Source organism: Carcharhinus amblyrhynchos, chromosome 5, assembly GCF_965287045.1.
Source record: "Carcharhinus amblyrhynchos chromosome 5, sCarAmb.v2.hapA, whole genome shotgun sequence".
Classification (NCBI taxonomy): Eukaryota; Metazoa; Chordata; class Chondrichthyes; order Carcharhiniformes; family Carcharhinidae; genus Carcharhinus; species Carcharhinus amblyrhynchos.
Genome location: NC_137328.1, coordinates 116,737,384 through 116,760,955, shown reverse-complemented (window position 1 = coordinate 116,760,955; position 23,572 = coordinate 116,737,384).

Here is a 23,572-nt window from a genome sequence, read left to right as displayed (position 1 = left end):
TTTCCCTTCTCTATTCTCAATGAGTGACCATCTCCAACTCTCTGAGGTAGAGAACTTCAAAGATACATAACTCTTTCAGTGAAGAAATTTCTCCTCATTTCAGTCCTAAATAGCTGACACTATATATTAGTGACGATGATCCCACATTCTAGATTCTTAGGCCAAGGGAAATATTTTCTCCACATCCACTTCTATCAAACCCTTTAAGAATCACCCCTCATTCTTCTGAACTCCAGGGAATATCAGACTGGTCTACTCAATCACATCATCCCATTCCAGCTAATGATCTTTGATGAGGGTCTTTTCATGACCATCCAGGACACATTATTTATTCATTCGTGGGACATGGGCATCGCTGGCTGGCCAGCATTTGTTGCCCATCCCTACTTGCCCGAGGGCAACTCAGAGTCAACAATGTTGCTGTAGCTCTGGAGTCACATGTAGGCCAGACCAGGTAAGAACTGCAGATTTCCTTCCCTAAGGGACATTACTGAACCAAATGGGTTTTATCAGACAATCAACCATGGCTTCATGGTCATCAGTAATTCTTAATTCCAGATATTTTTTATTGAATTAAATTTCTACCATCTGCTGTGGTGGGATTCGAACCTGGGTCCCCAGAACATTTGCTGAATTTTTGGATTAATAATCTAGTGAAAATACCACTAAGCCGTTGCCTCCCATAGTTCTGGTTAGAGGTTGCATTTATCCCATTAATACATGTCCTATGAAGTAGGCGATTAGAAGTCAGATGATTTCCCACCCTATCCAAATGTCAGGTTACACCTATGCCCCACTCTTCAACTCACCTCCTGTTCTGTGCCGAGCTTAAAAGTGACACCTATTTTCTGTGTACACTCCATACAAACATCCTCCATTATAAATTCCAGTTGCTACTGCCAATGAAATTTACCTATGCCTGCCTTTCTCCACAGAATGGGAATCTCAAAACACCCTACCTACGGGAAGGTGTATTTAAAAGGTGACATATACGCAGATGAATTACAAAATAGGCATGTAATTCATAATTGAAATGCAGGAATAAGGACAGAATGTATGTCTTTAAGGCAGGCACTGACTAAAACAGCCCCAAGTTGTATAGGTATAGCACCTCTAGCATAGTAGAAGAAGTATCCTAAGGTGCTTCACAGAAACATTATCAAGCAAAATTTGACATTGATTTATGTAAGATGTTAGGGAAGATGACTAAAGCCTGGTTTAGGAGTAGATTTTCTAGAGAGACTTACAGAATGAGAACGAGGTCGGGAGGTTTGGAGAGGGAAGTCAAGAGCTTGGCCCCAAAGCAGCTGAAGGTGTGGACATCAAGGGCAAGGTTTTCCAGCCGCACTTGCCCCACCCACCACACCACCCATAACCCCTGTGGTGGGCAAGATGGGAAAATCATACAAAAATCTTACAGTGAAGAAGGAGGCCATTCAGCCCAATGAGTCTACCCCATCAACAATCCCACCCAGCCCCACATTTTTACCTCACCAATCCCTCTAACCTACACATCCTGGAACACTAAGGGGCAATTTAGCACGGCTGCACGCCTTTGGATGGTGGGAGGAAACTGGAGCACCCGGAGGAAACCCACGCGGAAACGGACAGTGACCCAAGCCCCTGTAACTGTGAGGCAGCAATGCTAACCACCCGTGCCGCTCCAGCTCCCCACTAATGCTTAAAACTAAAGATGTTCAAGAGGCCAGAAATGGAGGGCACAGAGATCTCAGAGGGATGTAGGATTGGAGGGATAAGACCTTGGATAGGGACTTTGGGGGGCCTATGTTTGGTAACAGTGGCAAACATTTTTAAATGGAGGGTGTTGCTGCCCAGGAACCAAAGTCAAGGCCAATGAGAACAGTTTTGCTCTGCTTCCTAACCCTACCTCACCTGAAGCCTGCACTCGCTTTTGAACCGAGAAATATTTCCTTTCAATTCTTTTCATTCTAAACTCTGCTGTTCATAGATAAAAATTACCTCTGTAAACCTGTCACGCTGTAATGACACTGCTTCCCAGGTGGAAGTGCTGCAGCATTATAAATGTGGACTTCAGAATTTATACTGTAAGGATCAGTGAATGAGGTGTACGACTTTAAAATGGAGACTGAAGAGGGGTGGCACGGTGGTACAGTGTTGCCATATAGCGCCAGGGACCCGGGTTCAATTCAGGCCTCGGGTTACTGTCTATGTGGAGTTTCCACGTTCTCCCTGTGCGCACATGGGTTTCCTCCGTGTGCTCCTGTTTCCTCGCACAGTCCAAAAATGTGCGAATTAGGTTGGTTAGCCATGCTAATTTAACACTAGTGTTAGGGGGATTAGCAGGGTAAATATGAAGGGAAACAGGAAAAGGGCTTGGGTGGGATTGTGGTAGGTGCAGACTTGATGGTCTGAATGGCCTCCTTCTGCACTGTAGGGATTCTATGATTCTAAATCTTTGTGCCTCGGTACAATTATCTCCCACCATCTAACCCCCACCCTATCTGACTACCGCAGCAAGACTGTTAAGTTTATCAGTGTCACAATTAGGCCTATATTAACACTGCAATGAAGTTACTGTGAAAATCCCCTGGTTGCCACATCTGGCATCTGTCCAGGCACGCTGAGGGAATATTTAGTGTGGCCAAAATTCACCCAAGTAGCATGTCTTTTGGACTGTGGGAGGAAACCAGAGCACCCAGAGGAAACCCACACAGACATGGGGAGAACATGCAGACTCCGCACTGACAGTGACTCAAGCCGGGAATTGAACCTGGGTCCCTGGCGCTGTGAGGCAGCGATGTTAACCATTGTGTCGCCATGTTACCCCATTAACAGCTCTCAAATAGTGTTGAAGGAGATTAACTAAAATAAAGATTTGTATTTATATAACCCCTTTCAGGGCATCAGGATGTTCCAAAGTGATGTATTTTCTGAAGTGCAGCCACTATTGTAATGTGATATCGTGTCTTTAATATAAATCAATGACAAATAGTCAAAAGTATTTCTGTTTAATTATCTGTTATAGCTCTGGTGTGTCCACAACAAACGTCAAACTACTGATCGGATCCAATCATCTTTCTTAATGCTTCATTTTTCTACTATACTCTTTGTACTATAAAGGGGAGGTAGTGGTATTGTCACTGGGCTAGTAATCCAGAGACAGCTTAAAGCTTTGGGGACCAGCATTCAAATCCCACCACAGCAGATGGTGAAATTTGAATTTATAGAATCGCTAAAATGCAGAAGGAGGCCATTTGGCCTATCTAGTCTGCATTGACGACAATCCCACCCAGCCGCTATCCCTGTAATTCCACATATCTATCCTGCTAATCCCCCTAACCTACACATCTTAGGACACTAAGGAGCAATTTAGCGTGGCCAATCAACCTAACCCGCACATCTTTGGACTATCAATAAAGATCTGGACTTAAATATCTAATGATAAGCATAAAATCGTTGTCGATTGCTGTAAAAACCCACCTGGTTCACTAATGTCCTTCAGGGAAGGAAATCTGCTGTCCTTACATGGTCTGGCCTACATGTAACTAGCTATGGACCAGCAGTGAGGCCCAGATCCCATGAATGAATTAAAGGGAACAAAAATGTCTTTGTAATTCTGGCCTCTTGCTCTGCCATAAGCCATTTAGCTGCCAAGATCCTGGACTCTGGAATTCCTTCTAAACCTCTCTTTCCTTCTTTAAGACTCTCCATAAAAACCTATCCGTTTGACCATATATCTTTGGTCATTTTTCCTCATACTCTCTCCAGTGGCTCAGCATCAAATTTAATGTTCCAGTGAAGTGCTTTGGGATGCGCAACTAAGGTAAAGATGCAAGTTGTTGTGAATAAAGAGAATAAAGAAAATTACAGCATTGGAACAGGCCCTACGGCTCGCCAAGCCTGCACTGACCATTCTGCCTGACTGAACTAAAACCCTTCTGGGGACCATATCCCTCTATTCCCATCCAATTCATGTATTTGTCAAGATGCCCCTTAAAAGTTACTATCTTATCTGCTTCCACTATCTTCCCTGACAGTGAGTTCCAGGCACCCACCATCCTCTGTGTAAAAAAACTTGCCTCGTATATCTCCTTTAAACCTTGCCCCTCGCACCTTAATTACCCTTGTAAATGACTCTCCCACCCTGGGAAAAATCTTCTGACTATCCACTCTGTCCATGCCCCTTGCAGTTCAAGATTTCCAAAGCTGATGAAAGTGCCCTACTGTTCATTTAAAAATGTAACAATCCGTCATCCAGGTCTTGTGCATTAGTGAATCCCAAGTCCGATCACTGTGCAGATACAACCATCACTCCAAGGGGCCAGTTTTCTTTTAGTTCTCCTCTTGAGTTGCAAGTTAGGTTGTTTTATGGAGGGAAGGTACAACTGGAGATAAGTGGAGCGGGGCAATGAGGGGGGCGGGGGGGAGTGCGGTGAGGGCAAGAGTCATTTCAAGTCTAATGGGAGAGCATCTCTTGCTGTCTGACGAGAGAGAGATGATCAAAGGAGAGTTCATAGTTCAGGTCATAACACACCTAAAACAAGGGTGATATGATTCAACCTAACAATCTCAATTGACGGGGAAAGAGAAACACTGAAGGTTATCACGGTTTTTGGCGATTGCATTTTGGACCTGCCTGCAAATGTTTCCCGAGAACCAGTCAATGCCAGCAGTATGCACCGCCTGGTCGGAAGGTAATTAAGTATCTGTGACATTCCCTCCAATAAGAGAGGGGTTATTGGTCAGATGGCAACTGTTGCTATTAGGTCTTTCCAAAGGATCCTTGAGTGCGTGTTTACATTAATTTAACCACATCGATTGAAGTCGACATAAGGAGTTAGTGGGCTAATGCACCAGTTTTATAGCATGTCGGAACAAAATGATTTTTTATTGAGGAAAGGTCAAGCGAGTTACTGTGCTTTTGTGGTGTCACAGCAGATAATATGAGGCCAGTGTTATAAGGAAACTCTATGCTCTCACTTGAAGGCGGCTAAGAGCTATGATTTAAAGCCCGATTATCCTGTTTCTAATTGGCTCTCCTTCCTCCTGCGGAAATGTAATTGAAGGAGGCAACGAAGGGGGGGGGGGTTTAGCATTGCCTTCCACATGCACTTAAAGGAGGCAACATCTATTTCATGAGACCTGTTATGAGCTAGCATATAAGGCTGCAGTGCCCTTTTAAGTTGCGCACTAAGCACGAGATTTCGCTTTAAAACCAGTTGGTTATGTTGTTCTGTGCCTTTCGCCTTTCTCCGAAAATGATACACAAGAAAGTTTAAAGAGTAAAATTAAAGTTAAATTTAAAGTTAAAAGTTTAGAATTTAAAGTGGACGGGTACATGAACAGGGAGTTAATAGATGGATACGGACTGAGTCAGGGCAGAAGGTTTTTTTTTGAAATTTAGTTAAGGTATTATGGTCGGCGCAGGTTGGTGAGCCAAAAACCCTGCCCCTGTGCTGTACTTTTCTCTGTTTTTTTTGTTCTTTTCAAGTTTTAAAGTTTATTTATTAGTGTCACAAGTAGGCTTACATTAACACTGCAATTAAATCACTGAACATTCCCTAGTTGCCACACTCTGGCGCTTGTTCAGGAGAATTTAGCATGGTCAACGCACTTAAACAGCACATCTTTTGGACTGTGGGAGAAAACCAGAGCACCCGAAGGAAACCCACGCAGTCGTGGGGAGAAGGTGTAGACTCCACACAGACAGTGACCGATGTCAGGAATCGAACTCGGGTCCCTGGCGTTGTAAGGCAGCAGCAAAGCTAACAACTATGCCACTTAAATCAGAACACTGACTACCAACTGTTCCAGAACTTATCTTTAGACTTACATCTTCCTGGTTTAACTCACAGATAGATTCTTCCAGAGCATCACACTGCCAATAGCTCAGATCTTGTTTTTCAAAAAGAATTCATTTCTTTCCCCCCAGAATAATCTTGAAATCCAGTTGAAAGGGCCAGCGGTTATTAAACAAGAAACAGAAGATGGCCAGTGTCTCTGATGAAGCACGCTACTTATCCATCCAGGTATAAGATAGGTCACCGAGATCTGAAATGCGTGCTCGCTAATAATACTTACCTTATATCATGCGGGAAAAAAAAGCAGACTCGTACTCCTGTATCTTTCAACACCCCTAATACAATATTAAATCAGACCTGGCAGGGCAGTGTCGAAACCCTTTCATAAGACAGGCATTTCCTTTTTAATGGCTTCTTGCTGGCCGAGCTAAAGATTGACTTCTGAACCTGAGGTGGATTTTAATAGTAGAGGAAGGACATGATATAGGTTTAATGACAGGAAGCATGTGGCTCCCAACTGAACAAATTCTGCCACTGAGTTCCTTACAATGTGCTAATTATTTCCGTGTATAGACTCAGGCAAACGACATATATAGAGGACCAGGACATAAATATGCTTTATAGTTATGCTCAATTTTTTTATCGTTTGCTAAGCCAGCCCCACTTCTAGGCCTGAGAGAAACTAATATGGGGCTTAAATTGAGCTTGTAACAATTTTTTTCCGACATAAGGTCCGGCGATCAAAAAGCCCATTCATTAAAAAAAAATCCCTCCCTCCCCTGAATAGATACTTGGTTCGCAATTATCCAATTGATCTGTAGATGTGAGTCTACAAATTGATTTATTTTCCAGGTAGGTTACTCATTTAAAATAATGATCTGCCATCCAGCTTGTGTTTTGCGGTGCTCATTTTAATTATTTTTCAAACGGATTGTAAAACGCTTGATTTTAGGTGCACGGGTTTTTGGTTCACTGTTAAGCTTACAATTACTCTTCAGTTTTGATGAGAAAGGCAGTTTGGCCAGAGAGCTGCAGTTGAAGATTTTGGGCTGCCGTGGGTACAATGAGGTGGAGAAGTCTCACAGTGCCAGGTTAAAGTCTAAGTGCTGCTCCTCTACTCACCTGATGAAGGATCAGCGCTCCGAAAGCTCGTGATTCCAAATAAACCTGCTGGACTTTAGCCTGCCGTTGTGAGACTTCTTACTGTGGGCACAATTACAGAGACAGCTTCAGTGCTCGAAATATTCTGACACCACATTCCATAAAGAACATGGTTTTTATAGCCATAGATGTCAGTTGTGGCAGAGGAATCAATTTGTTTTAAAGTTTATTTCTTATATTCATGAGTAGGCTTCCATTAACACTTGCAATGAAGTCACTGTGAAAATCCCCTCGTTGACACACTCCGGTGCCTGTTCAGGTACACTGAGGGAGAATTTAGTATGGCCAATGCTAATCCCCACATCTTCGGACTATGGGAGGAAACTGGAGCACCCAGAGGAAACCCATGCAGACACGGGGAGAATGTGCGGTCTCCGCACTGACAGTGACCCGAGGCTGGAATTGAACCTGAGTCCCTGATGCTGTGAGGCAGCAGTGCTAACCACCCAATCAAATCTCCACTCAGCTTTCTCCACCTGCCTGGCCACTGTTCAAGGATTTGAGAGGATAACTATGATAAAGTTGCCCAACAAAACAGACAGGAAGAACCCAGTGCAGAAAGGCTGTTTAGTGAGCATCTTTCACTTCACACAAGTTAGTAGCTTTGAACATTTAAGTTGCTGGTTTACATCTGGGACATTTTTCTGTTGATTACGGTAGCACAGTGGTTAGCACTGCTGCTTCACAGCTCCAGGGACCTGGGTTCGATTCCTGGCTCAGGTCACTGTCTGTGTGGAGTTTGCACATTCTCCTCGTGTCTGCATGGGTTTCCTCCGGGTGCTCCAGTTTCTTCCGACAGTCCAAAGATGTGCGGGTTAGGTTGATTGGCCATGCTAAAATTGCCCCTTAGTGTCCTGGGATGTGTAGGTTAGAGGGATTAGTGGGTAAAATGTGCAGGGATATGGGAGTAGGGCCTGGGTGGGATTGTGGTTGGTGCAGACTCGATGGGCCAAATGGCCTCCTTCTTCACTGTAGGGTTCTATGTTCTATTTTCTGTTTTCCGTAGGTGAATCCTAACTTCCTGTGCCAACGTTAATGCCTGGACTGTCTCTGACTATGGATATTTTGGTAAGTCTGCATTTGGACTGAATGAAAAGTTAGAGCAACAATAATTTGTCATAATATGATGCCTTTGATATATGACTGAAGGTGCTGCCTTATCACTTGAAGTTTGACACCAAGCCAGGTAATTGGGACAATTGACTAAAAGCCTGTCCATTGAGGTAGGTATGAAGGAACAGCTTAAAGGCAGAGAGGTAGAAGGTTTAGAAAGTTAATTCTAAAGGCAGGGACTCATCCCGGCTGCCAATGGTAGAGTGGTAAAAATTGTAGGAGAGGCAAATGGTCAGAATTGGACAAGGGCAAAGATCTCGCAGGGAGCAGTGAAGATGGCATCTGGGGAAAAAAGGAGATGAAGGAAGAACGTGTGGCATGGTGGCACAGTGATTAGCGTTGCTGCCTCAGAGAGCCAGGGATCTGGGTTCAATTCTCGGCTTGGGTGACTGTCTGGTGTGGAGTTTGTACATTCTTTCTGTCTCTGTGTGGGTTTCCTCCGGGTGCTCCAGTTACCTCCCACACTCCAAAGATGTGCAGGTTAGGTGGATGGGTCATGCTAAATTGCCCTTTAGTGTCAAAGATGTGCAGGTTAGGTGGACGTGCCATGGTAAATACCTGGAGTTATGGAGCTGGGGCAGGTGGGTGGGCCTGGGTAAGATGCTAGTCTGGAAAATCGGTGGAGACTTGATGGGCCACAGCAGGGATTCTATGAAACACCTTCGATGAATTTGCTTTGGTCAGGTTAGGTTTCTAGATTCCAAAAAAATTCACGTGCAATGTCACATTTGTATAAAGATGCCTGAATAAATGAACTTAATTCCCAGAGCATTCCTGAGCTAGCACAGTCAGCAAAATGTCCAATATTGCCCAAGGGGCATATCCAGCTTTGTGGGATGGCCTAATCTGGGTGACATCACTTTGCCTTGAGTTGAAAGTTCCTTGATCTTTGTGACCATTTGACCGATTCCACCCAGACTCTGCTGCAATTACTCTGGTAACAAGTGAAAACACGAGCCTCGGTCTATATGACTGTAAAAATGCCAGGGAGATTCGCACCAAATTAGGGCGGTATGGTGGCACAGTGGTTAGCACTGCTGCCTCACAACTCCAGGGACCCTGGTTCGATTCCCGGCTTGGGTCACTGAGTGGAGTTTGCACGTTCTGCCAATGTCTGCATTGATTTCCTCCGGGTGTTCTGGTTTCCTTTCACAGTCCAAACATGTGTAGGATAGGTTGATTGGCCATGCTAAATGAACTCTAATGTCGGGGGACTAGCTAGGATAAATATGTGGGTTTACAGGCCCTGGATGGGATTGAACATAGGACCCTACAATACAGAAACAGGTCCTTCGGCCCATCAAGTCTACACCAACCACAATCCCACCCAGGTCCTATCCCCATATCCCTACACATTTACCTGCTAATCCCTCTAACCTACACATCCCAGGACACGAAGGGGCAATTTTAGCATGGCCAATCAACCTAGCCCGCACATCTTTGGACTGTGGGAGGAAACCGGAGCACCTGGAGAAAACCCACACAGACATGAGGAGAACGTACAAACTTCACACAGTCAGTGACCTGAGCCAGGAATCGAACCCAGGTCCCTGGAGCTGTGAAGCAGCAGTGCTAACCACTGTGCTACTGTGCCGCCCATTGTGGTCGATGCAGATTCAATGGGCTAAATGACCTCCTTCTGCACTATAGGGATTCTATGATTCTATTCTATGAGAGCCTTGATATCTTTATAAATGTTTCTTGAATGTTCAAGATAAACAAAATGAGTTTGCTGCAAAGAACCAGTCTGGCTGAACAAACAGCAGCTATGATCCACTAATCATAACCATTCAGGCAAATACTGAGTTAAGTCAAATGTTCTTTTGCGGTCAGGTGACAAGTAAGAAATCCCACAACACCAGGTTAAAGTCCAACAGGTTGATTTGGAATCACGGGCTTTTGCAGCACTTCATCAGGTGAGTGGAGCAGTGTTTCAAAAGCTTGTGATTCCCAATAACCTTGTTGAACTTTAACCTGGTGTTGTGAGACTTCTTACTGTGCCCACCTCAGTCCAACGCCAGCATCTCCACATCCAGGTGACAAGTAGATTCATCTCCAGTGTCGATTTGGGTAGCTGTTCAGATATTTTCTGGATGAAAGCCATTAGACAACATGTCATTTCTTTCCTTTGACAAGTGGGCTACATAGAATCATAGAACCATAGGATCCCTACAGTGCAGAAGGAGGCCAATTGGCCCATCGAGCCTGCACCATTAACAATCATACCCAGACCCTAGCCCCATGAACCCCACCCTGCTAACCCCCCAACCCCCTGACAGCAAAGAGCAACAATAAAGATTAGCATGGCCAATCCACCGAACCTGCACATGTTTGGAATGTGGGAGAAAACCTACCTGGACACTGGGAGAATGTGCAACGTCCACATCCGGAGGGTCAATAGTCTGAGACAGCTTTTTTAAAATGTTGATTCATTTACTCTTTTGGGGTAAGATTTGTTACTCCTTCCAGTTTTGGTCTATCACTCTTGCTTAAGTCTCAGATGATAAGTGCTCGCAACTTCTTTCACCATCAGCTTGCAGGCTGCTCATATTATGTTGGGAATTGTGAGACCAACCGGGGTTTTCTGCCCATTGCTATTGATGGCGACATGGAATCTAAACAAAATCTCCAGCGGGGAAGGTTATTAACCGTTTGTTCTTAAGTCTGGGGACCATATATCTTGGGTCCGACTCTAATGACAGAGATTAAATTGTGTACTCGATAGCGATTCTTTAATGCAGTTTGTTTCTGCTGCTCCCTTCAGTAAGGCTCAAAACACTATTTATAGTGTCGTTCCTGCTGTATTCCTCCACCTCATATATATGTCAGACATTTCAGCAGCAGCATGAAGCTTTGGGGAGAGGGGTTATAAATTTTGCTGACATTCACCACAGGCTATGCAAAAGCAAATGCATTCTTTCGAAACTGTCGGAGCACTGGTGCAATGCAGTGAAAGGTACAGCTTAATCAAGGTAAATTTGTTACAATCCCCTTACATCGCTCGCTAAAACATCACCCTTCTAAACTCTGTGCTTTGTATGAAGTTGTTAAGTGACTCCAAGTCCAGGTTTCGGAAAAAGGTAAAAGAACACAAAATCCAGCATAATTACAAACTTCCTTATTTAACAATTTAGGAATCTACTTAAAGTCGGAGAGATCACAGCCACTTTGGGTGGCAAGCAGCCTCAGATGGTTACAAGATCTTTATGCACCAACAGAGATTAGGAGGCCACAGCAACTAGCATTGCACTGGCAACTCCGAAACAGCCAAAGGAAATCCGACACAGCATAAACAAATAAAGTTAAGGTTTATTTGTTAGTCACAAGTAAGGCTTAAATTAACACTGCAATGAAGTTACTGTGAAAATCCCCTCCTCGCCATATTCCGGCGCCTGTTTGGGTACACTGAGGGAGAATTTAGCATGGCCAATGTATCTGACCAGCGCGTCTTTCAGACTGTGGAAGGAAACCAGAGCACCCAGAGGAAACCCACGCAGACACGGGGAGAATGTGCAAATTCCACACAGACAGTGACCCAAGCCGGGAATCAAACCAGGCTCCTGGCACTATGAGGCAGCAGTGCTAATCACTGTGCCACCCAATGGCATACATCTGGAAGGTGTTTCAATATTACACTAGCGACAATCTAGAAGGATTGGCCAAGGGTTTCCAAAGTAGCTTTGTAAGTCTGCTTGTAGCTAATAATTAAACTTTAAGAATCACCGTTTTAAAAAGCTCCCAGATTATCACCCCACTTTTCAAGTGAGAGGGTGCACAAACACATACATGGACACACATGCATGCACAAACAGCTGCTACAGATTCTACAGATGCACCACAGAAAGCATTCTTTCTGGTTGTATCACAGCTTGGTATGGCTCCTGCTCTGCCCAAGATCTCAAAATACTATAAAGGTTCATGAATGAAGCCCAGTCAATTGCTCAAACCAACCTCCCATCCATTGACTTCGTCTACGCTTCCTGTTGCCTCAGAAAAGTAGCCACAGAATCAAGGATCCCAAGCATCCCGGACATTCTCTCTTCCACCTTCTTCCAACAGGAAAAAAGATAGAAAAATCTGAGGTGACATACCAACCGACTCAGACTTTTGAATGGACCTACCTTGCACTAAATTGATCTTTCTCTACACCCTAGCTATGGCTGTAACACTACATTCTGCACTCGCTCCTTCTCAATGAACAGTATGCTTTGTCTGTACAGCATGCAAGAAACAATGCTTTCCACTATATACTTTCCACTGCATGTAATAATAATAAATCAAATCAAATTAAACAGACATGCAGATGCATTGCATGTACGCAATCAGAGGCTCCCACATGCACACAAATATATGTGAGCATACAAACACATATGCTCTCTCACTAATCCGGGGGGTTTTGACAAAAGGTCACGACCTGAAGCATTAACTCTTTTATTCTTGACAGGTGTCTCCTAACCTGCTCTGTCTTTCCAGCATTTTTTGCTTTTATTTCAGACTTCCAGCATCAACGCTTTTTTATGCTTGCCCAGTTTTCACCCTTGTAGGTTGCAAGTGCATAACCAAGTACTTTTCAGATGTTATGAGGATTTCAGCCTTTACCACCCTTACACAGTCAGATCTAGATGCCCAGCACCACCTGGGTGAACATATTCCCCTTTGAATCCTCTCCAAAGCTTTTACGCACTTACAGAATACTGAAAGGCTTAGATAGAGTGGACACAGGGAAGGTGTTTCCATTAGTGGGAGAGACTAGGAACTGAGGGCACAGCCTCAGAGTGAAGGGACGACCCTTCAGAACTGAGGTGAGGAGAAGTTTCTTCATCCAGAGGATGGTGAACCTGTGGAATTCATTGCCACAGAGGCCTTTGGAGGCCAGGTCATTCAGTGTCTTTAAGACAGAGAAAGATATGTTTGTGATTGGTAAGGAGATCAAAGGTTACAGGAAAAAGGCGGGAGAATGGGGTTGAGAAACTTATCAGCCATGAATGAATGGGAGAGCAGACTCAATGGGCTGAATGGCCTAATTCTGCTCCTATATCGTTTTGGTGATATGGTCTAAAATCAATGCTCCCTAATAATGGAGCCCACAACAAAGGGATAAAGAGTCCTTCTCTCTACTCTATTTAAATCCCTCATAATTTTAAAAACTTCAATTAGGTCTCCCCTCAGCCTCCTCTGTTACAAAGAAAACAACTCCAGCCTATCCAATCTTTCCTTATAGCTCAAATTCTCCAGTCCTAGCAGCATCCTGGTAAACGTCGTCTGTGCCCTTCCGAACGCAATCACACATTTCCTTTAATGTGGTGACCAGAGTTGGATGCAGTACTCAAGTGGTGGTGTTACGAGGATGTGCTCTGTTGAAAAAAAAAGGTTTCTAATTTTTCTTTTCCTGGTTGGATTTTGGAAAGCAATAAACCAAATCTTGCTCAGGCAGTGGAGAACTGGCAACCAGCTACAATATGCAAACCAAGTAGGAAGAAACAAAGCCACTCAGGCGCCCTGGGGTGTGTGAACAGCCCCATCTCCTTTTGGCTCCACACTATCCTGAAACTTTCCAAAGGAGAAACCTCAAAATACAATTCCCTGTTCTAAAACCAATGACTACAGGAGATGCGAGTTAATTGAATTCCCTAGGAGTATACAGCCAGCAAGAACTGTTTACCAAGCTAGAGCGATCCAAGATGAGAATGTAGCTCTGTAAGGCTGTGGAAGCAGTCACTGTCTCTATTTAAAAAGTATTGTACCCGGATTTGCAAAGTAACCATCCTGAGAAGGGCAACCTAGTAAGCCAAGATCTTTTGGGGACAAAATGTGGAAATCTGCTCCGTGCAAATACATCCAGGAAGGCAACCGAATAAAATTGCGGCACAGTGGTTAGCACTGCTGCCTCACAGCACCAGGGACCCATGTTCGATTCCTGGCTTGGGTCACAGTCTGCATGGAGTTTGCACATTCTCCCTGTGTCTGCATGGGTTTCCTCTGGGTGTCCTGGTTTCCTCCCACAGTCCAAAGATGTGTGGGTTAGGTGGATTGGTGTCAGGGGGACTAGCTCAGGTAAATGCATGGGATTATGGGGATAGGGCCTCAGTGGGATTGTGGTCAGTGCAGACTTGATGGGCCAAATGGTCTCCGTCTGCATTGTAGGGAATCTATGATTCTATGAAATTGGCTGTAAGTAGACCAGTCAAAGGACAGGTAGCTGCATAGTACTTTGTTTTACCTTTTACATGAACAGTAGAAAATCCTTAAGCTGTCCTCTTATTCTGCCATCTGTACGAACGGACGTGTGTGAGTTTATGTAAGGCCAAGGAATGCATGTGATGTATGAGTGGTGATGGCAATTGATTTTTTTTTTAAATTTGGGAAATAGTTTCAATGAACTTATCTTGTTTTTGTTTAAATTCAGACCTATCTGACTAATTCTTCATAATCTGAAAGCAGACATTGTGGGATTCTTCAGTATTGGCAAAGAAAATTAATTTAAAATAACTTGGTTAGAGTCAAAGCTGGAGTCGTGGATGAGGGGAGTCATTTATAACCCTCCTCTTATAGTCGTAATGATAGTCTAACCAGTGTTTTATACAGTTCCAACATTACCTTCCTGCTTTTATGTTCTATACTGAGCAGGAAAAATTAGAACCAGAGGGCACAACCTCAGATTAAAGGGACGATCCTTTAAAACAGGGATGAGGAGGAATTTCTTGAGCCAGAGAGTGGGGAATCTGTGGAACTCTTTGCCGCAGAAGGCTGTGGAGGCCAAGTCATTGAGTGTCTTTAAGACAGAGATAGATAGGCTCTTGATTAATGAGGGGTCAGAGGTTACGGGGAAAAGGCAGGAGAATGGGAAAAATATCAGCCATGATTGAACAGTGGAGCAGACTCGACAGGCCGAGTGGCCGAATTCTGCTCCTATGTCTTATGGTCTAATTTGTTTATCTGAATGAAGCTGGTGACAATTGCTTTCCATAGTCAGAAATTTCATCACTTGAGTAAGAGGGGGCAATTTGAAAATGCAATTTGTTTTTGCAAATAACAATGTCCCAAAGGCCAAGGCTGGGATTTTCTGACCCTCTCCTGCACCATGTTTTCCAATGGTGGAGGCAGCTCTCCATTGGCCACCAGTGGGTATTTCCCTTCCCGCTGATTTTGTATGGCTCGTCTGTCCTGCCGCCATGCTGCAGCAGGTGGGGGTAATCTTTGGCAGGACCAGAAGATCCCATCGACGGGGAGAGTTGGAAAATCCCACCCCCAAGGCACCATCAATGGGAAGTGTAAGGCTTTTGCACCACTGCCTCATGAGTAAACCATAAGGCAACTACCCTCAATCAAGAGCTGCACTTAATATAACTTTAAGATTGAAGGGAATTAAGTGATCCTGGTGCACATTGCAGTATAATTCAAGGTGAGGGGAGAACAAACCCTTGACAAGGAGTTTGAAGGCAGGATTTGAATTGGAAGCATGAAGTGCACCTACAGCATTTTGATCATATACATGGTGGCACAGTGGTTAACACTGCTGCCTCACAGCACTGGAGACCTGGGTTCGATTCCTGGCTCGGAGTCACTGTCTGTGTAGCATTTGCACATTCTGCATGGGTCTCCCCCCAGAGTCTGAAAGACATGCTGGTTCGGTGCATTGACCCTAACAGGCGCTGGAGTGTGGCGACTAGGAGATTTCCATAGTAACTTTATTGCAGTGTTAGTGTAAGCCTACTTGTGACTAATAAATAAACTTTAACTTTTACTTTGCTTTCATGTGGGAGCACCAATTCAGTGTCATGATCAAGAAGTGAATGAATATATACTTACCAATACAGACATTTATCAGCTGGGCTACTTCATAAATGTGAGCTTTTCACATTGGACACTTACTGAGCTAACAAGACACCTTCCAGCAGTTTCAAAACATCAATGGTCCTGTGTACGATGGGTCTTAATGTCCCATGATGGTGTTAACAGCCTAAGTATTAACGGTTCTAACGCAATGGTTTTGACAAGAGGGTTGCATTTACTTCACCAAGAATGAATACCTCCAAAAACAAAAGGAGTTCTGACTCCACTTAAACGCCTCACCATTCCAACCCTGGCAATATACGATTTTTGTCCAACATTGAGGAGGTACGTCACATGATCTCTAAGCTGCACGGTCATCTTGTCTGGTGGAACTGAACTCCAGCCATTACTGTTTTGACTTCCGTGAGAACAGAACTCTAAACAACAGCCTGTGCTGTCTACCAACAGGCCGGCAGCAGCAGAAAGATCTCTGGCCCTCATCAAAACTGCCAACTGCTGGAACCTTGGAAACTGTGCCTCCAGGCTAGCTTGCTCTATGTGCCAACAGCTGGGCTAGCTATATGAATAGCGTGGCTACTACAGTAGGTCAAAGGCTGGGAATCCTGTGGTGAGTAACTCAACCTCCTGACTCCCCAAAGCCTGTCCACCATCTACAAGGCACAAGTCAGGAGTGTGATGAAATATCCTCCGCTTGCCTGGATTGTTGCAACTCCAACAACACTCAGGACAAAGCATCCTGCTTGATTGCTACCCATTCCACAAACATTTACTCTCTCCATCACTGACAAATAGTGGCAGCAGTGTGAACCATCAACAAAATATACTTTTGGAACTCACCAAGCTTTCTTAAGCAGTAACTTCAAAACTCAAGACCACTACCATCTAGAAGGACAACAGCAGCAGATACATGGGAACACCACCACCTGGAGGTTCCCCTCCAAATCACGCGCCATCCTGACTTGGAAATATATCACCGTGCCCTCACTGTCCCTGGGTCAAAATCCTGGAACCCTTTCCCTAACAGCACTGCGGGTATACCTGCACCACAGGGACTGCAGCAATTCAAGAAGGCAGCTCACCACCACCTCCTCATGGGTAACTAAGGATGGACAGTAATTGCTGACCTAGACAGCGAAATCCCGTGAATTAATTTTTAAAAATTGCCATTCCTACACTGCCCTTAACATACCAGCAACCCACTTGTAAGCTCACTGCATCTATAGACTGCTTGCCCCACATCCAATACTGAGTGAGTAGAAATTTTTTTCAACTGAACACTGGAAAGACCGAAGCCATTGTCTGAGGTCCCCGCCACACACTGCTCCCTAGCCACAGAGACAGTCATCTGCCTGGTAACTGTGGAGGGTTGACCCAAATGCCTTATTGGTCCATGAGTTCCGCTTCTGACCACTACCACTTTGCAGCATCACCAATGTTACTTATTTTAATTTCCAAAACATGACCTAGCTCCATCACAGCCTCATTTAATCTGCTGTCCAAACTCTTAACCATGCCTTTGCCATCTCAAGCCTTGATCTATCCAACACTCCCTTGGTCAGTTTCTCAACATCCATCCTAAATAAACCATGAATCGTCCAAAGTTCTATTGCCTGTATCTTAATGCATCAAACTCCACTGCTCACCGACCTCCCATTCTGGCAGAACCCCAATTTTAAAATTTAAGATTCTCGTTCGTTGTTTTCAAATCCCTCCACAGCCTTTCCCTTCCAGTCTTATAACCCTTTGAGGTCTCTGTGCTCCTCCACTTCTGGCATTCTGCGTATCTCCAGTTTTTAACCTCTCCACCATTGGCAGCTCTGCCTTCAGCTGGGTCTCACCTTTGGAATTAAATTTCACTGGCCTTAAATAGAATCATAGAATCCCTACAGTGCAGAAGGAAGCTATTCAGCCCATCGAGACTGCACCGACCACAACCCCACCCAGGTGCCATCCCCACAACCCCATGCATCCACCCTAGCTGGTCCCCTTGATACTAAGAGACAATTTAGCATGGCCAATTCACCTAATCCGCATGTCGTTCAAACTGTGGGAGGAACCGGAGCACCCGGAGGAAACCTATGTAGACACAGGGGCAGCGTGCAGAGTCCTCCCAGTGACCCAAGTCGGGAATCAAACCCGGATCCTTGGCGCTGTGAAGCAGCAGCGCTAACCACTGTGCCACCTGTGTACCTTAAAATGTACTTTTATTTTGAATTTGAATTCAATAAAAAATATCTAGAATTAAGCACCTACTGATGACCATGAAACCTTTAGTTATTGTCAGAAAAATTGACATCTGATTGCCTAATGTCCTTTAGGGAAGGAAATCTGCCATCCTTACCTGGTCTGGCCTACATGTGACTCCAGAGCCGCAGCACTGTTTTTGACTCTCAATTGCCCTTGGGCAATTAGGGCTGGGCACTAAATGCTGGCCGGCCAGCCATGCTGATGTCCCGTGAATAAATAATTTATTTGGGAAATGCACTATAAGTCTTCATACGTTGCTTGTTGTCGAGTTATGTTCCTGTGAAAGGTCTCAGGACATATCAGTGTGCGACAGCTTTTATGTAACTGCTTTTCATTATTGCTTATCAAGGGCGATTTTAGTTAATCCTGCAGGTAGATCTTCCTGTAGCCATGGTCCGTGCAGCTTATCATCTACAGTCCAAGACGTTTTGTAGAACAAAGACGCCTTCTTCGTAAACCGCCCGGATATTCTTCATCTTGAGCAATTTTCGACAATGTCGGGTCAGATCGAAAATTATCAATGCCATTTGAAGAAGAGGAAAAGCAGGAGATAAGAATGACCAGTGACGTTCTTTCAAATGAATAATGACTGCTTATAGAACCCAATGTGCTCCTGATTATCAGAAGGAAAATAAAGCTGCAATAATAGATAAGAACTTGAATCGTCGCAACTGATTCTCAAAAGCCCAAACTGTTTTCCCAGGCCTGCTGCTTGACATACTTCAGGGAGCGAGAAGCTGAACCTTAAAAAGTGAAGAAATGAATCAATCATTGATTGATTATATTTTTCTACCTTATAATGTGTACATTGCTAAAGTGATGTACTCATTGAGCACAAAGTGTGGGCTGACACTCCAGCACAATGCTGAGGATTAGCCACACTGTCAGAATATGGAGATGCCAGCGTTGATCTGGGATAAACACTGTAAGAAGTCTTACAATACCTGGTTAGAGTCCAACTTTAATTTAATTTAATCCAATCCATCCCATGGCCAGATCATTGACACGGATGCCATTATCTCACGTGAGAACACCATCCACCAGGTACACGGTACATACTCTTGCAACTCGGCCAATGTTGTCTACTTGATACGTTGCAGGAAAGGATGTCCTGAGGTGTGGTACAATGGGGAGACCATGCAGACACTACAACAATGAATGAATGAACACCACTCAACAATAACCAGGCAAGACTGTTCTCTTCCTGTTGGGGAACATTTCAGCAATCATGGGCATTCAGCCTCTGACCTTCGGGTAAGGGTTCTCCAAGGCGGCCTTCACAACAGCGCAGAGTCGCTGAGCAAAGACTGATAGCCATGTTCCGCACACATGAGGACGGCCTCAACTGGGATCTTGGATTCATGTCACACTATCTGTAAGCCCCATGACTTGCCTGGACTTGCAAAATCTCACAAACTGTCCTGTCTGGAGACAGTACACATCTCTTTAATTTGTGCTCAATGCTCTCTCCACTTATATTGTCTGTACCTTGAAAGACTCGCATTTCAATCATTATACCGTAAATTGAGTTTGTGCCTTTATATGCCCTGTTTGTGAAAAGATCTCCCACTCACCTGATGATGCAGCAGTGCTTCGAAAGCTAGTGGCGTTTGCTCCCAAATAAACCTGTTGGACTTTAATCTGGTGTTGTGAGACTTCTTGCCATGCTGTCAGAGGCACTGTTTTTCATGAAATGTTAAATTCGAGGCTCTGTTTGCCCTCTCAACTGGATGTAAAAGACTGAATGGAACTATTTTGATGAAATGTAGGGGAATGGTGATTTGACCAAGGTTTATCCCTGAACCAAAGTCACTTAAAAAAAGGTGACCTGGTCCCATGACTTTGCTACTTCTGTGAGCTTTCTGGAAAATAGGAAGAGAAAAAGCCCATTTAGCCCCTTGCCCCTTGTCAGCACAGTGACGCAGTGGTTAGCATAGTGCCTCATAGTGCCAGGGACCTGTGTTCAATTCCACCTTGAGAGACTGTCTGTGTGGAGTTTGCACGTTCTCCTGTGTCTGCGTGGGTTTCCTCCGGGTGCTCCGGTTTCCTCCCACAGTCCAAAGATGTGCGGGTTAGGTTGATTGACCGTGCTAAATTGTCTAGGTTAGGGGATTAGTGAGGTAAAAATGTAAGGGTACGATAATAGGGCGGGAGAGAAGAACAAGGTAAGATACTCCGTCAGAGTGTCAGTGTATGGGCTGAATGGCCTCTTCTACACTGTAGGGATTCTATAAAAACTATTCTGCCAGTCAATGGGATCATGGTCCAACTATGGAGTAAAGTCACATGCCTGTCTTTGCTCTGTATTTGTATCTTTGATTAACAAAGCTATCAACTTCAGTTTCAAAATTTGAAATGTATTGACATTTGAGAAAGAGTGTTTTAAATTTCGATATGCCTTTCAATGTATGGAAGCATTTTTAATATCACTCCTCAAAACGCTGGTGCTAATTTTTAGATCTTGTCCCCAGACTTTTTGTGTTCCCCTTCATTGCAACAGTGACGAAACTTCAAAAATATTTCAGGACATCGAGCACTCAACACCCTTTATCCCACTAAATTTGACAGGCCTGTGCCATTTTATGCTTAACCAAGCATTGATTGGTAACAAGCAGGACATCCATTCATCTTGCAGGGCTGTCGGCCAATCAGATTGACTGACAGCACTCCAGTCCCTCCAGGTACAGCGCTGCAGTGTTCAGAAGAGGTACTGCAGCTCTGTGACTGAGACTAAGTCCTGGGACTGCAGTTCAGTCCTATCCTCCCAAGGGGTGCCAGGAGGATAGGGGATGCCCTCAGTGATCAGGAGCAGGATGGGGGAGTGCAGGGGAGGGGGTGGGGCTGGTGATGTGACTTCAGTGTCGCTAGTCTGGGTGGGGAGGGAAGACTGGAGCTCCCAGATCCTAGAACTAGGAGTCATACTTTGAGGATAAGAGGCAAACCTTTTAGAACTGAGGTGAGGAGAAATTTCTTCACCCAGAGGGTGGTGAATGTGTGGAATTCACTCCCACAGAATGTAGTTGAGGCCAAAACATTGTGTGATCTCAAGAAGAAATTAGATATAGCTCTTGGGGATAAAGGGATCAGGGGATATGGGGGGAGAGGGTTTTAGGATACTGAATTTGATGATCAGCTATGACCAAAATGAATGGCAGAGCAAGCTCGAAGGGCCAAATGGCCCTCTCTTGCTTCTAATTTCTATGTTTCTAACCCTGAGGGGGAGGATGGCGCCAGTCTGAAGGGATTGAGTTACCCCCTCATCCCCTCACCACGACCTCCCCCCCCACACTCCGTCCACCTACATCCTGCCTGGAATTGAGAGTGAAAAACTTTTCAGTCTCCCACTTTCAGTCACTGGGTGCCCACTTGGCTAAAAATCGAGGCTGGACGGGAAAAAGCCCTTTGGTAGCCATTAAGTGGCCAATAGCCAGACACCTCAGGGGGGAGGGGTTGTGGGTGGCGGGCGGCTGCTTTGTGGGATCTTGCTGTGGATAAAGAGGCTGCCACGTTTGCCAACGTAACAACGTTAACTACACGACAAAGATAATTCAACATCTGCAAAGCTCTTTGAGATTTCCCGAGATTGTGAAGGGCTGCTGGATAAATACAAGCTCTCTCTCTCTCTCTCATTCACCCTAATTTAGAACGGTGACCGCGAGCATTCAGTCTTGTGCCTGCTGTCATAAATATAAAAGTTTGGATCGGAACAGTCCCAATCCCACTGGATTCGATGCCAGGATCTGCATATGCTTCGCACATTATGGCATGGCAGCCTGCATCGCCAATGGTAGTATTATTCTTGGTTAGCATTCAGAGTGAACAAGGGGCCTGTTAGCAATTTCCATGCTGGCACAGAAATAAAGAAAGTTCTGGTCACTTGCTTAATCCTGCACTGAAGCAAAAGAAAGACTCGCTTTTATATAGTGCTGATCGTGACCTCAGGATGTTCCAAAGCACTTTACAGCCAACAAATCACTTTTGAAGTCCAGAACCATAGAATCATACAGCATGTAAGAGGCCCTTCAGCCCATCGAGTCCGCACCAACACGTTAGGAACGCCTGATCTCCCACCTAATCCCATTTGTCAGCACTTGGCCCAGCGCCCTGAATGTTATGACATGCCAAATGCTTATCCAGGTGCTTTTTAAAGGATGCGAGGCAACCCACCTCCACCACAGACAGCGCATTCCAGACTGTCACCATCCTCTGGGTAAAGACATTTTCCCTCACATTCCCCCCAAACCTTCTACCCCTCACCTTGAACCTATGTCTCTCGTGACTGACTCTTCAACTAAGGGAAACAGCTGCTCCTTATCCACTCTCTCCATGTTCTTCATAATCCTGTAAGCCTCCATTAGGCCGCCCCTCAGTCTTCTCTGCTCCAACGTAAACAACCCAAGCCTATCCAACCTCTCTTCATAACTTAAATGCTCTATCCCAGGCAGCATCCTTGTAAATCTCCTCTGCACTCCCTCCAGTGAAATCCCACCCTTCCAATACCGTGGTGACCAGAACTGCACACAATATTCTAGTTGTGGCCTTACCAATGTTCTATACAACTCTAACATGACTTCACTGCTTTTGGGCTCTAAGTCTCGATTGATAAAGGCAAGTGTCTCAGATGCCATTTTCACCAGTCTACTTCCATGCCCTTTCTGAGGTCTGTGGGCAAACGCGCTAAGATACCTTTGTTCCACAGAACCTTCTAGTTCATTGAATACTTCCTTGTCGAACTATGCCTTCCAGAGTGTATCACCTCATACTTTTCAGAGTTCAATCCCATCCGCCACTTATCTGCCCATTTGACCATTCCGTCCGTATCTTCTTGTAGTCCAAGACACTCCGCCTCACTGTTAACCAGCCGGCCAATCTTTGGGTCAAACTTACTGACCCTACCCCCCCCAACATAGTCATCAATGTCATTTATATAGAACATAGAACATAGAACATAGAACACTACAGCACAAACAGGCCCTTCGGCCCACAAGTTGCACCGATCACATCATCACCTACCAACCTAAAGACCTATCTATAACCCTCAATCTCATTAAACCCCATATACTCATCCAGAAGTCTTTTAAAAAACCCCAGCGAGTTCGCCTCCACCACCACTGACGGCAGCCGATTCCATTCACTCACCACCCTCTGAGTGAAAAACTTACCCCTAACATCACTTCTGAACCTCCCTCCCTGCACCTTAAATCTGTGTCCTCTCGTAGCGACCATTTCAACCCGGGGAAATAGCCTCTGAGAGTCCACCCTATCCATTCCTCTCAACATTTTGTAAACTTCTATCAGGTCGCCTCTCAACCTTCGTCTCTCCAGGGAAAAGAGTCCCAGCTCCCTCAACCTAACTTCATAAGGCATATAAATGACAAATAATCGGGGGGCCCAACACAGATCACTGTGGTACTCCACTGGACACTGGCTTCCGTCACTAAAGCAATTAGTCACGGGTAAAAAACAGGAAATGC